The 15,730-nt window shown below is 42.9% G+C and overlaps 1 long non-coding RNA gene across 1 annotated transcript in view; it reads right to left on the bottom strand.

Annotated features, from left to right (window-relative positions):
• Positions 1 to 15,730, bottom strand: part of LOC134519842 (uncharacterized) — an 84,822-nt gene that overhangs the window by 49,450 nt on the left and 19,642 nt on the right. The window contains exon 2 of the long non-coding RNA XR_010072313.1: positions 8,338 to 9,422. This is a non-coding gene — a long non-coding RNA (uncharacterized LOC134519842). The remainder of the gene's footprint in view (positions 1 to 8,337; positions 9,423 to 15,730) is intronic.

The raw sequence follows: 15,730 nt of genomic DNA on the forward strand, positions 1-15,730 counted from the left end.
TGATTATTTTTCAAACTTTTCCATAGATAGGCATTTTTAGATGTTGCCTCTAAAACAGAGCAGTGCTTGTAGAAGGGACTCTGTTAATAGCATAAGACATCTTTACCAAAGGTTGTGCGTAGCTAAAAATGGGACTGAGAAAGGAAAGAACAAAATAACCTCTCCCATAAGACTGCCCCAGTCCTGGCCTTGCCACGTCATTTTAGGAGTGACATGAGTCTACCCCAGCACCCAGTAAGGCAGATGCTCCACTGAGGCTGTTCAAATCCCCTGTTCTAGAAGGGGTTTGTGAGGGAGCAACAGGTTTGATGGAAATTACCAATGCATTTTATGCTGACTGCTGCATTAGGGTTTTGACTTGTTTTACTGGGGAGCTTCAACAGACATATTTTTCTATGAAAAAAAAAACCAAAATAGAATCTTTCATCATGATTTCACTTTGGGAGAATAACCAAAATGACAAATTTTGATAGGATACGCTCTTTCTTGACCATAACCATAAAATATATTTTCATAATGTATTTCTTGGGGAAAACTGTTATTTTTGATATTTTTATTGTTACATCGTTTTACTTTTTGCAATGTTTTTAATTTTGTCTGTTTATGAACATTTTGAAAGCCAAAAGAAATTTAAAAATGAGCACCGAAAATTTAAAAAATGGCCAAAGACCATTTCTTCAAAAATGATGTTTTGTAGGGAAGTGTGTGGAGTGGAAAATTTGCAATTTCTGAATTTTCTGTGGAATTGCAATTCCATGTTTGGACAAGCATACCTGCTTCATCTGGGAAGGATAGACTGATGCTATCAGGGATCCCTGGTAAACTGAGTTGACTTTGAACTGATGACATAGTAATGAAGGTTTTAAATTCCTGAGCCATCCAACTGTCTATTAACAGCTCTTTAAACTTACTACATACACACTGATACTGATCTGCTTATTACTGCAGAAATTCTAAACATAAACATTATTATAAAATCTTGTTTTAGCCACCAAGAAGGGTGAGAGACTGAAATACTAGACAGCTTTTCTTTGTCTTGTATTCCACGTGTGAGACTGGAGTTAGACATAACAGCCCTGTAACTTGCTCTGGGAGAAAAATAAGCCCTTATAGGAAAAAATGACCAGCAATTATTCAAACAACTTAGACTGAAACGGCTTAGGAAAAGTAGCTGAGAAAGAGGGAGGGAGAAACACCACAGCTGAGGAAAATAAAGTACAGGAAAGTGTGGTGGTAAGGACACAGATGTGTGCTTTTGTCAAGAAATGGTTTCTTTCTTAGAAGGTTAATTAACGGGATAGTGTTTTTATAATACATGTTGGCACCATCAGCCAGACAAGGGTTGCCAAAATGGACAACCCCTTCATGCTGTGGGAAAGAAGACAAACCCCTCTGACTATATGCAATTTTGTACTATTAGGTGTTCCCATCAGGCTCTTTTTCCTACTTCGTCTGAAGCAAAGAACAATTACGCTGCCTATGTAGAATACATGCCCACTTTCCCCGGTATGTTTAGATCACTAAACGTGCCTGCCTTCCCTCTTTCAGTTTTTGTTTATGGACTGATTGTGCTCTGCAGCCTGATTTCCACTTGAGTCCGCTCAGGAATAGGATGCTGAAACATGATTGTTTCCACTATTGGAGGCTGCCGTTTTTTAATGCCACACACTGCCTTAACGAGCTTCACCCCAAGCGCGCGACTCAGCTGGCAGTGAAAAACAGGAAGCGTTTTGGCACACATTTTCCCTTTGTGGGGTGAGAGAGGAAGCAGACACGAGCCCTGGCTCAACAGTGACACAATTAAAATGGAAACAGAGAGCTGCCTTGCCCTTGGTGTGGCGTGAGATCAAACCTGGGTCACCCCTGCAGGCTGCCTCACTGCCAAGACCCCCGGTTTGGACTGGAGACATACAAGAAATGTCCACGTTAAAGCTCACGTGTACGTGGTCTCCAGGGGCCTGAGCCAGCAAAGTGAAGGGGAAGTCTCTCTGATGATTTCCACAAAGTCTGGATCAAGCCCTATCCCTTCCCTTCTAGTCAGCAAGGATCCTTCCAACTAAGTGGGTAGAAAAAATTGTCAGGTGAAGATTGCTGCTCTGTTTGGTGCTACGAGAGTCTTTAACGGCCTGTAGCATTAAAAAAATAGTGGCATCTATATTTACACTGAGCCACCTGTACCATGTGATTCACAAGTGCAGATATTCTGGACTTGGAAAAGCAAGGTATCTTTTGATGGTAATTCCTGTAAGTGGGCCCATTTCAGCTGTTGGCAAACATAGGATTTAATTCTCCCAGCTGTCTAGGTACTTCCCAAGTCCTCTTCATAGTTGTGTATGAGAGGCACAATTGTTAATTCATCTTCATCTTTCCTCTCTGACAGGCAATCAGGCTAAGCCGTACCTAGTGATGATTTGGTACATAAAACTGAATGTATCCATGAGGAGAAGAGGGGTTGACTTTCTTCTTGACCAAATTAATCATATGGGAAAATATCCAGGAAAATGCTCTTCAGGTGGACCACTGGACGCAAAAAGTTCCTTCCAAGGTTGTATTACACTAGAAACCACCACAGAGAAGAAGAGATCTGTCACACTGGGTTGCATATTGCTTTCTCTGACCATCTTCATCTACACGTGATCACATACAGCCTGTTGGAAAACCATGCCTCTTTCTCCAAACAGGACAGCTCAGGTATGGGTACATTTACAAAGGCCTCTCCAGCACAGCCTGAGTACATGGACGAAAGAACAAACTTCCGTTGTGACCTACTCTGTCAATTGATCATAAAATATTACCCTCCTCTATCACAGATATCACACCCTTTGGTCTGCTTGCCTCTCCAAAGAAGGAAAAGTTGGTGCTCAGTGTTGGGAACTGCTGTGGCCCAGGAATGGAAGCTTTCGCATATGACTGTTCCTGTCCATCCTGCTCCTGGTTGCTGCTGCAGGCAGCCTAAGAATGGCTGCCTTTTCTTCTTAGCTTACGAAAGGCTAGCGCTTTCCCTTCTGTAGCTACTAAGTGCCTAGATGGCTGTTGAGAATTTTTGTATGTGAGATTTCTTTCTTCATTTGAGATGTTTTATAATAGTAGCAAGCATGGGGGCGGGGGGGAATATGGCACTAACCTTTCTTTCTTTCTTTCTTTCTTCGGTAAATAACATTAAAAGCAACTTGGAAGCTATGCAGCTGTGAGAACAAAATATGATTCTCCACCTTGGGATAATTTTTTTTTTAATTCAAAGTGAGCAAAGGTGCATGAGAGAGCATTTTAACCTGACAGCATTAATCTATGTTTCATTATGTCTGTCAGAACAGGATTCATGAGGATAAAACCTCTGCTGAGCATGAGCATTCTCCTGAAACCGCAAATATGACATTTCTGAAAGATGGCAAGGTGAAATTTTTATCATCTTCATTAAAATCCAAATCCTACAGTCTTCACCAGTGGCCAAACAAAATTTCTGAGCTAGTACTACAGGGACACTTTAGAAAGATAGCAAAATGCAAACTGATATTGGTGTTCAGCACAGTCAGGATGTCATCTCTTCCTATCAAAGAGATACGCTTTTTGTCATGACATCATGGACAGTGCCTATCTAAGGCAGGGTCATTCCAACAACCAATTATTCCTACTTAGTGAGCAGAAAGTGCGTAATGAGATATGATAGCATTTCCTGAGACGCAGAGGAAGAAGTAATTAAAAAAACCCCACCAGGTAATGTTCATCAGCTGCACATTGTTCAGATGAACTGCTAAATCTTACGGAAAACTCTTCACCTCTGTCACCACAGTGTTCAGCTTTCACCTGCTCTACATGCAAGAACTGAAAACGCACCAAGAACTCTTTATTGCCTTCTCAGTCTAAATAAAAGAAGAAAGCATTTTTATGGTAAAGATCTTTGTCATCTCCAAAAAATGTACAAAGAAGTCAGTATTCTACATCTTACAGATGGGAAAGAAGATGAACTGATCGACCTGTGGTCACCCAGCAGCAAAGCCTGGAGAGCCCTGAAGTCCAGCCCCTAACAGAGGGCTCCATTCACAAACCCAGATGCTGAGAGAACGTTTCAGGGAATAAATTCCAGCTCTACTTTCCATATCATAACAACTATCTCTTCAAAAAGAGAAGTACCGATCGATACGAAATGAAACAGGTGGATGAATGGTGGAAACATGATGGAAAGATGACACTTGATCACCTGAAATGGAAAATACAAGCAATGTAGACTGTCTGCTCACATGTCATTCATAGGTATGAGTCTATACAAGCCAGTTTTGCAACAGTTTGTAGATCTTTTTATGATTGTGTTTCAGCTTCAAATCTTATTGGCTTCTGCCCACAGACTTGTCATCTCTGGAAACCCCAGCTTATGCTAAGTGTAGGCCCTTTGAGGTCTCTGAAAACACATGGAATACAAAAAAGTCAGAAAATAACTGGGAAGGGAGAGGAGGCAGAAGACAAAGCAGGAAAAGTAAAGAGAGAAAAAGAAATTTGGGAGAAAAGAAACAGGAGAATGAAGAAGTTTAAGAGAGGGGAAGAGTCATGAGAAGAAAAATAGGAGAAGAGATAGGGAAATTTGGTTTTAATTATGTTTATTGTAGTTCTTCATGCACAAAATTACAAAGTGAAAACAACATAAACAGCTCTGCTGCAGGCATGCTAGGGAACAATCCATAAAGCAAGAAAATGTTATACAGGAGCTTGTAGTGACTTACTCCATTATTCACTATGTAATAATTGCCCAAAAGAAATTAATGAGTCTTTTTTCAATTAGTTTGGCAGATAACTGGAAAGACTTATGGGCTTCTTTGCTGTAGATTCTTTACCTAAATAACAGATAAAAGACAACCAAGACCTTTAGAAGCTGGTTGTAAAAATAAGAAGTTAGCTATGCTCTGTGCAACAGAGGCACCCCTGCCCTAGAGCAGGACCCATCATAGCAGGGAGGATATATTAATATAGCAGGAGACAATCCTTGCTCAGAGAACTTGCAGAAAACAGTGGAAAGATGAACCAAGCTGTGCTGAAAAACACGAGAATAAAGGATTTTAAAAGTTCAAACCCTGAACACCAACAAATTCATAAATCCACCTATAAAGCTGGCCTAGCTTTCAGCTACTCAGATAGTACAAAGGACAAGCATACCAGGAATAGTTAAGCAATTTATGTATGACAAGTTTTGTCAGGGTAAAGTCATGCTGCCCAGAGGACTGCATTTTCCTTCCCACTGATTAAGGCCAATGAGGACCCAAATACCATAACCCTTCCAAATCTTCCCATTTCCATTCCATATTTAGGACTTCCCCCCATATTCCTAAACCCATGCTCATTTTATTTTCTGTCTTGAAAGAAGGAAACTTCAGAAAATCCTTTGACCTGAAGGGCTGAATGGAGAGTACCTCCTATCCATAGCAGATTTCTTTATTTCCCCCTAGAGTTTGGATGATGATCACAAAGATTTTTCTTTTAATTTCCTGATTACCTGTTTCTACCTTTGAACTTTTCTAATTTAGAAATCCATGATTCTCCATCATCTTCATCTCAGATCTCAAGCTGCTGGATCTTCCCTGATAGCAGTATAACATGGCTGGGATCATTACTCAAACAATCAAGGAGAAAATCTAGATACGTGTTAATAGGAGGATATTCTTTCTCCTTATAGCACTGACAAAGTATCTTAAAGTTTCCTGTCAAAATGTCCTTGAAATCTGCTGAGCGTTATCCTTGCCAAACACATTGTCACAAAAATCCTGCTTGTTTCTAACAAAAGCATCTGAACTGATTGGTACAATTTCTGACTTAAAAAAAAAAAAAAATAAATAAAATCAGCAAACTATCAATACCCAGCAACAACGTAAAATCATAACGAAGCACCTACACTCCCAAAGGATTTATGTGTGTATAGGTCTATCTGTGTGTGCCCATGTCCTGCGCAGCGTGACTTGGCACCTGAGTGCTGAGCAGCTGGCACACCTGCAATGTCAAGAGTGCAGTGCATGTCACAGGAGGATTTTTACGAGCCATCACACCGACAGCGATTAATTGGCACAGCACGCTGGCAAAGCTCGGGCCAGCCCAGGACTGTAGGGATTGGCATACTGCACATCTTTTACACCACCAGCTGCCTCTGACACTCATTAAACACTCCTGCCCGACTTACCAGTTGAACACGATTGATGCATGCTACTTTCTGGAACAGTCTGTCTTCTCTTATGTCCTTAACCTGCTACACTAATACTGTATTTCTCTCTTAAAACTGCCTATCAGAGCAAAAGGGTGTCCATGGAAACCTTTCTTGCTTTACACTAGCTATGCAGTCTGTTGCTACACTTTCACATCAGATTTGTTATTGGTGCTTATTCACTTGGAATGAAACAGTAAACTTGTCTGGAGATGTCCTGAATTATTCATAGACAACATGTACAAAGATAAGTCAGGGCATGAGACGTACCTTGGTGTTGAAGCCAACATGGCATGTAAGAGTGAATGATGCTTGCGTGGCTTTGTGGGAGAGCTGCGTCTCAACCACTGTGAATGACTAGGGATTGGGTAACGATCATTAAGACCTGCAAGCCAATTTGCCTTTGACAATGGAAGTCAGGGGAAGTTTTGACACAGCAGCTGTCTTTGCTTCACTTTGATTGTGAACACAGCGTTAAGGCCTGAAGTCACCTCCAGGTTTGTATTTAGACTTTAAAAGGAGCAGTTTTGTTAGCACATAGAGGCAAGTCTATCTGATAGTGCTTAGACAGCTAATTACTTCATCATGCCTATCAAGGAAGTAGTTAGATGACTAAATATCATTGAGTATGGCTCTGGAGCTGCAGCCGGAAAACTATACATGGAAGTTGGATAAATCAGTCAATTCCAGATTTCTTATCCAGCATCAGCTTTGAGCTCATTTTTCACACAGTGAAGGTATATTCACCATACAAATATCTGTGCCTTGCAAGCAATTTATGCCTTCCTCTGAAGTCTGGTACCACAAGAACTAGAAGCTAGTATTTGTGAACCATTAGCGGACCTGCTTTGAAAATGATGGGTCCAGTTCTGGTTGCACATCACTCCAATATACATCATGTGACTTCGACTTCTAGTCTGAGTCTGCAGGATCAGAAATGGGCCTATTTATAAAGCCATCACCTAATCAGGTAGTCATGCTTTTCTAAAAAACAAAACCCATGTACATCTATTACTCCGAGAAAAATTAAGTGAATTTTTCCTTGGTGATCTCCATCTGGGAGCATGCAGACCGGATGGCACAGAAAGCTAACGCGAGCCTTCACAAAGCCCCCAAAGCTTTGTGCCTATGTGTCCATCGATGTGTCCATCGGTCCCTCATCAGCACTGCAATGACATGCACCCCACGTCTGAACAGTGGAAAGACACTATATTTTCATGGTAGCTAAAAATGGGAGATGAAGTGATGCCATGCTGAGAACACTTCTGTAAGCATTGGATGAAATTGTCAGTTAAGCTCTCATGTTCATCATTGTCCAAAATGGGAAATTTTTTTTGAAATCACAAAATCTTTGAGAGATGAGAAACTTGGTTCTGACCCAGCTATAGCCATTAGCAGACTTACAGAAGCATCCTAATTTGAAAATATTAGTCAAAAAAGCAAGGTCCCACGTGCCACGGCACAAACTAATGGATTTAAAAATAAGAGAGGTACCTTCCTAAACCACTGTTGGTTGACCAATTTGACCACTGGGAAGAGAATTCTGTTTATAAATGACATGTTCCAATTTAAATTAACTCAAACTTCCCTCTGTGCTATCTTTATTTTTAAACCAGATTTATACCGGTTAGCAATTTTTCCCTGAAGCAGCTTACAGATCTATGCCATCACAGTTGGTGTCTGACTTTAAGCTGTCAGTAACGTAGCATTGCAAGATGTTTTTAACTTGAATTATATATACATCTTATATTTAAATTACTTCAGAATTGTGATAGAGCCTTGTTTTTAAACACTTGTTCTCTTTCTGGAGATTGCGTACACGTGCACAGTTTGTTAGGAATCCAAGAATTTTGTGATTCTAATACTCCTACGGAACATGACTAAATATTCAGCAATGCTTCAAATTAAGTTAGTGCCCCACCCCAGCAGATCAGCTCTTCAAACAGCCTACATTCCTTCACCCGGGAGTGGAAGGAAATCACAAAAAAAAAGTAAATAAAGGAGCGAGATGGAAAGCATTTTTGCTGTGCGATTATCCTGATTCTCAACTTGCACTCCCTGAGAAACAGGACAGAAGAGCAATGCTTGAAATGTCCCTTGGTCATGGTAGGGAAAAAATGCTTACGGGTCATCTGTACCGTACCATCTGTACTCACCTTGACCAGTATCTTACTCTGGCAGGCCACTGAATCCAGAGAGAGGTCCCAATGCCTTATGTTTTAAAAGCATAACAGATACAAACGAGCTGCCCCTTGCAGCACCGCTTCTGCCAGGCTCTCACTGCTGTGGGCTGTAGCAGAGCGGAGGAAGCGTTTTCAGGGTATCTTCTCTCCCATTTTGCAGGAGAGGATTCTTCTCACTCAGCTGGTTTTCCCCAGATTACTCCATAAGGTAGCGCTAAGCTTGAGTTCCTGGCTCCCAATGTAATTTTCACACATAAGCTACCCATTTGGTGTGGAGGGTTGGAGGGGGGGAGCATATTTGCGCACGTGCATATTTGAGAGTACACTCATTCATCTGAATTGACCATTTTGTCTTTATTAGGCAAATATCACGATGACACCAGACCTTCCTTCCAAGCTATCCAGAGAGAATAACTCAGAAATTTTGCAAGTCTTTTCCTTTCTTCCCACTGTAATGATTTCATCACCATAAACCAGACAAACCAGTGAATTTTGCCTCATGCTGAGCAAAGCTTTGGTGCAGGGTCCATATTTTGCCATTTAGTTCAAGACAAAACATGCTTATCAGTCATACTTGGGAGCATTACTGCTCTTCAGCAGAGATTTTTGCCTTCTTAGAAGGCAGCTTGTGTTCCATAAACCCTCTGAATCACATTCTACTTTTTAGACTTTGGTGTGCAATGATGACACAGCAAATTACGCCCTTGGAATAAAAAAGGATAATATTTTTCTAGCAACTGTTCATAAGGCTGTGACCAGCTGGTCCAAAATGGTTAGCAACGGTACATTCTCAAAGGGCTGCTGGTACTGCAGCTCCTCAGAGTCTCTAATTACCAGTTTTTAGGCCTGAAAAGAACGGAGCATCTTGCATGAAGACATTCCACTCTGGATCGTACAGTAGTGGGAGTTTCAGAAGAGTGTAATTTTTTTCGACTGCAAGCAGCTCATCTTACATCTTGTGTCTTGTTCTCATGATGAGACAACATCTTTGACGACATCTATGTATGTATGTATGTTGATGATACGGGAAGATAGGGCCATCCTTAAATTCTCTGCACCTTCAAAAAAGAGACAAATGAGAGTGAGGGAAACTCCATTGCACAGCATATGCTGCTACTTACTTACTTTTACTTGACATTGATGGATGCATTCAAGTATTTACAAGCTGCCTGATGAGATGACTCAGAGAAAGTTTGAAAGAAACAGCACGGCTGACACCCCTGCTTGAAGGGGGAGGAAGTGGGAGGGAAAGATTGCCTTGAGATCAGAGTTTGTGGTTTTTTAAAATGCTGCTGCTTCACAAGCCCACTCTTTGTGCTGGAGTAATTATGTGGGTGTACTAGGAAAAAAAGCTAAGCAGCTAGAGAAAGGTCTGGCCGTGGGGAAACCCAAATTTAAAGAGCTCGAAGAAGTAGAACGGCTCAGTGGTCCTGGAGGAGGACATGCAAGCCATCTTTGCAAGAGCCTAGAGCAGTTACTGGGACAGTCCTGAGACAGTTTTGGGCATGGGTCCATCATCCGTGGGCAGAGAGCTCATCTTTCCGACATCCTGCCTGTGCAACTCCTCCCTGCTGGGGATGTCCCCCATCCTGTGGCACTGCATGAGACGTAGATCGGCACATTTCTCCTGTATCTCGAAGACAGCTTTAGTTGCTTCTGTGACCACGTGAGGATGTGAACAGGAGTAGGGACTGGAGAGTCAGAAGCCATCCAGACCTCCTCTGCTCTCCTCTGCAGTGTTTGTGGCTGGGCCCCAGAGATGTTCCCTGGTACTCACCAGCACCAAGCCCTCTCTCTTGGAGGCAGGCTAGACCCATGGCAAGGCACAGAGCAGCCACCCTGCAGATAGTTTCTGTCATCACTGACTTTTTAATGAGCAGAAAGCAGAAATAAATGTGCATCCTGTTCTATGAATTACCATTTTTGAGCTGTCGGGCAGGAAATACCTGCATAGAGCTGGGAAGGCACTCCCATAAGCCATCGCATTTAACTCTTTCCCTCCATTTTGCTGACAGCTCATGTGGTTGCACAGAGCAACAGCGTAGAAAAAAAACCCAGAGAAGCTGGCTTTCTCCACAGATCCATACAAGAGTGATGCAAATCCACCTGTCCTTATACCACCTCTCCATGTCACAGCGCAGGGACAGGAGGTGCCCTTGTGAAGCCAGTGGTGCAAGGGAAGAGCATGGCTACAACTTGGACTTCAACCCCAGCCTCAAGTCAGCAATCTTCATACTGTAACGAGCATGGTAAGAAGAACAAGTCCCCCAGGTAAACGGCTGGCACAGTTCCCAGCAAGGAGGAAGAGGACGAAAAAGACCATTTCAGCTACAGAGCGTATGCTGCCCCTGACTGAGTCCTAACGGGGACTCTGTAATGTACCTCTGTACAATGACAAACCAAGGATGTGAGCTATCTCTAGTATGCATTGCTGTTTTAATTCATGAGATAAGGTCCCTTCAGAGTCCATTTCAGACAGCTCCAGAACCAATCTGGGAATGCCTACAGCATCCTCTGTCTGCACCTCACCCCGGCGTGCCTGGGCGAGCTCCACACCAGCTGTGGGGGCCTGGGTAGAGGTGCTGCTGTGGAAGTGGGAGCTTGGCCTGGATTAACCACCCCGGGACCTACCCAGGCACTGTAGCAGAGGCATACCCTAACTTGCAAAAGGAATGTGATGTATAAGAATTATTCTCCACCCAAGGAAATATCACATGCTACTATTTATATTCTTTTATATCCTCTAGGGGATTGAAGACTTCTGGATGCTTCCTGTTCCTTCAAAAATAAAGAAAAAAAAAAGAAAGGGAGGAGAAATTGAGAAACTACTGTAAAATCCTAAGATGGCTGTCTTGTTCTGAAGAAACGAGAGTATTTCTCTCTCTCAAAAGTTTTTTTGTAAAAATCTCTAATTGCCTTACAAGATATTTTATTTCCTTGGAATTTCATTTTTCTGTCAGATTTCACTGAAAGGGATATTTTTCTTGTCAAATCTTGTGTAACTACAAAAAAAAGAGCATATTTTCCTGAAACATTATGGTGGTGAAATTTCATTTGGAATGAAAGACATTACAGAAATGTAGGTGTATTGTTGTTGTTGAAAATAATTTTATGTAACAGAAAGTTGATGGACTTGTGGGTCTTTTTTGGACGTGAGATGTAGTTATTACTCATTTCCCAGTGCTCACAGAACTAGCTGCCCCTGCTAACTCCAATAGGAGAATCTCAGTGGACTGCAGAGGGAACTGGTTTGGGCCACCAGTACCTCAACTTAATTCCTCCTTTCTTTTCGGAATACAAAAGAGCCACACTCTGACTGGCAGAGTGCAGTGAGGAACTTAGCTTAATTGCTAAAGCAATAACACTTAATACAAAGCATGACACATGAATAAAAACCAAGAGAAAGGAGCCTCTAGCTGAAAAAAAAAAGCTATATGAGGTTTTAAAATGTTCCCTTGCATGCATATATGCAGTGTTTTGTACAGCAACCATAAAAATGACATGGTTGTTTTATACCTTTCAAGCACAAGCAACCTGTTTTGACTTTGTAGCACTCGGTGAGTCATTAGAGAAACCGATCTTACTAAAAGCTTTGCCATTTCTCTTGTTCTTACTGAGATCACTAAGAAAAAGGGCTTGGGTAAGATATGCGCTACAAGAACAAAATAATGTACACGTTTATTGTCTCCTGATCCCTGACATGTGTCGGCTCGGGTAGCGGGCTTGCTCTTCCTTTGCCATCACCAGGCCAGGCACTGGCTCCAGAGTCACTTGTCTGAGACAAAGCCCCACTGGATGCACAGTATGCTTCCTCCCTTCCTGCAAGTGGAAATGAGGGTATCTTTTTACTTGTAAATAGACTTAGACACTGCATGATCTGGTGTAGCTTGTGGCAGTGACGGCACCTGGCTGAGCTCCGTCCACCTGGCCATCCACCAGGTCCCAGCCACGGCATACCTGCATAGGCTAAGCCTCTCGAGTAGGAGCTGCAGATCCAGGCCCTGAACCCATCACAGGTCCCTGGGCTCATCCCCTGCCCGGGACCTGCCCGCTGAGACCTTCTGCCCTGCAGAGCCCCAGCTCTGTGCCATCCTGAGCCTGGGCCTCTGCCCCGGCTGCTGCAGAGCTTCCCTTCGCAGCTGAGCTCTGCATGGGGAACAGCACAAACTAAAATAAGAAGACAAAGGCACCAGAAAGACTTTGCCCAGAGTCTGTGATCACTCCATTGCTTTCCTTAATAATCAACCACCAGAAGGGAAAGCACTTTACAGGAAGAAAAACAACAACTAACCTATAAATAAAGCATTGCATTCCTTCTCAATGTATTTTTTTTTCCCAAGCAATCAATTAATGTTTCTCCACAAGACGTTATCAACTCACGAGTGGGAAAGGGGGGGTCTGATGTGAGCACGAGGGCGTTATGCTGCAGAGGACATACTGCAGAAAGAAGCCTTCCCCACATCCACCTCTCCCACAAGATGGGGCACACTGAATCCAAAAAATGGGAGAGGTCCCTGCACTGTGGGATCATCTTATCTCTGAATCCAAACATCTGTGCATTTTATTTACTTATTTTTGAAGGCTGAATAAGCAGCTATGTGTGCGGAGAGGCAGCAGGGTACTCATTTGCTTTATTGTTCACACCTTCAATCTTCCTCTGACTGGTTGTGTATGGTATTTTGCCGCTGTGTACCAGTGGACTCTTTCACGGTGTCTGAAAGCTCGTCAATAAAAATAACTGCAACAAGAAAGGAACAGCTTTCCTATCGTGCGGCACTTTCAAGTTATCTCTTGATAGCAAGTGGTCAGATGTCACCACTATAAAACCACAGCATTCTGGGATAATGTATAACCCAAACAATAAATCCAGTATTGTATTCCTGGTCTTTCACATCAGAAATGCAAGACCCAGTGTCACTGCTTTTCCCTTCAGCTTAACCAGGGTTGGTCTGTCTGCTTAAGCTGAATGTTCTTCTGACTCCTACTCCTTTCTAAAACTAACCCACTTCATCTGCTGCCTGAATAAAAAGCTTCACGTTAGTCACGACATCTTTCTGCACTGTTTTATTCACAAAGTTTGACAGAAAAATATGCGTTATGAAACCAACTTTTAATGTTTGATGGAAATAGGTCCGAACCTGCCTGGGCAGCTGTCCTTCTGTGAAACTGCAGGCAGCACTAAGGACTCCAATGCATTTTCACCCTACTTGGTGTGTTGCCAGGCTTAGGTACCCACCGATCAGCCCAAAGACCATCATGCTGGGTGGACCTGTCAAAGCCAGTACTTCACCTCTGACAGTGGCCAATAGTAGGTGTTGCTGGGGAAGAAGAAGAGAAGAGGACAAGTAAACTGTGGTGTTTCCCCCCACAGTATGTTCCCACCTTGCCTCAATCTGATGCTTACAGAATTCTCAAGCCAGATGTTGTGCTTGCAGTTTTAATAGCCCTGGAAGGGTTTATCTTCCAGGATTTTCGTCCTAGAAATTTAAACTTTCCACCCTATAGCATCCTAAGTAATGAGCTAAACATATCCAATGATCATACAATGCATAAAACACTTTCTTAAATTGCTTCAAATCTTCTGTCCAGTAACACTGGAACACATTGCCCGGAGAGGCTGCAGGATCTGCATCCTTGGAGGTATTCAAAACCAGGCAAGACAAAGCCCTGATCTAAGATGGCCCTGCTTAGAGAGGGGATTGGACCAGATTACCTCCAAGGGTCCCTTTCAACCTAAATCATCCTGTCTTTATAACTTCTCAGGGTGTTCACCACCTTTTTTTTGCAAGAAATAGCGAAACCCTTCTTTCTTTTCACTTTACCCATTGACCATGTCATTCATGATTCTGCAAAGAACCACAAACCAACTGCCAGGTCTCTCTTTTCCAGACTCAAGGGGATTATTCTATTTAGCATCTCCCTACAGGAGAGGGTGAGGTGCTCCATACGTTCACTCATCCTTGCTGCCCTTCTCTGAACCTTTATAAATTCTACTTCATCCCTTCTGAGGTAGGGAGGAGGGACCAGAACTCCCTACAGAGTTTAAGAGGTGAGCAAACCAGGCACTTTCTACTATAAGCAAGTGGTATTTCCAGACTATTAGCTAAACTTTCCCTAATAATGCCAGTCTGGACAACTTTTTGAGAGCCATGAGCCATGAACCAACTTTTTCTCCATAATGACTCCTATTTCTCTCTCTTGAGCTTGTTCTTGATTGTAGTCCCATCTTATAACACCCTCACTCATCTCCTTTCCCCATGACTCCTCTTCAGCTTTGCACTTCCCCATCAGTTGGGACAACACCAATGTTCGTGGGGCTGTATGGTAAGTCTCAGCAGCAGCTATCACCGCACCAGAAAAATGACACTTGGAAGGGAAGGCTGTGGCTCCCTGGCAGCCTCAGTCAGTGTGGCTGGTGGCCACAACAGACACCTCTGCTGCCCTGCCTCCTGCCCCACAGCCCTGCCCCTCTCCTGCAGCCCCTCCAGGGACCCTCTGACAATGCCCTGCCACACTTCAGCGCACTTCTCAGCAGACACTATCCCCCTCCACACACACAGAAAAGAAAAAAGTAACATAATTTTCTTCCATGTTAACACCTCAAAATGGCTCTGCGAAAGAGCAGAGAACATCTGAGCCAAGGTAGGGGATGGAGTGGGACTGTGGGAGAGGGGCAGACGGTGGCACCGCACTGCAGCAGCAGCCATTACATCAGCTTAGGCTGCCGTGGGACTGCAGCTGTGTACACGCTTATCGGATAGGAGCCCGTGGAAGCTCATAGCCTGAGGAAGGAAGCTGCTAATGAGCATCTTTCCTTCTTCCCTTTCTCACACGCAAAAGTACAATTCTTTTAATGGTAGCTGATAATAACTATAATATGTCATGATTACACCACATTTTTTTCCCAGCAAATCCTTGTTGGCTTTACAGAAAGCCTGTCCTCACAAAGCTGTGTAAGGTATATAGCATAGAAGGCTGTCTTGCAGATAAATAAAGTGAAATTCAGGGAACTAAAACTATGTGATTGAGTTCATGCGGTCCATTAGGAGCAGGCAAGAAACAGAACTTAAAGGTCTTAGCCTTCATTAATGTCTTTAACCACTAGAAAAACTGCTTGTACAGAAGGAAGAATTCTCCCATGTAATACTGCTGGGGAGGAGAGTGAGGAGAAGCCTGATGCAGCTGTCTGAAGTAGATACCTAATTCCATTTTGTGCTTTTTGGGTACCTTATCAATAGCCTCATCTTGTAGTATCCGAGAGCCTTTCTTCCAGTTCCTCTTCCCTACATAGGATGGCTCAGGTTAGATGCCTCACACAGATTCAAGAAACAATTTTCTATCTGGGCCAGACTACTCCCCTTTTTCA

Source organism: Chroicocephalus ridibundus, chromosome 1 (genome assembly GCF_963924245.1).
Source record: "Chroicocephalus ridibundus chromosome 1, bChrRid1.1, whole genome shotgun sequence".
Classification (NCBI taxonomy): domain Eukaryota; kingdom Metazoa; phylum Chordata; class Aves; order Charadriiformes; family Laridae; genus Chroicocephalus; species Chroicocephalus ridibundus.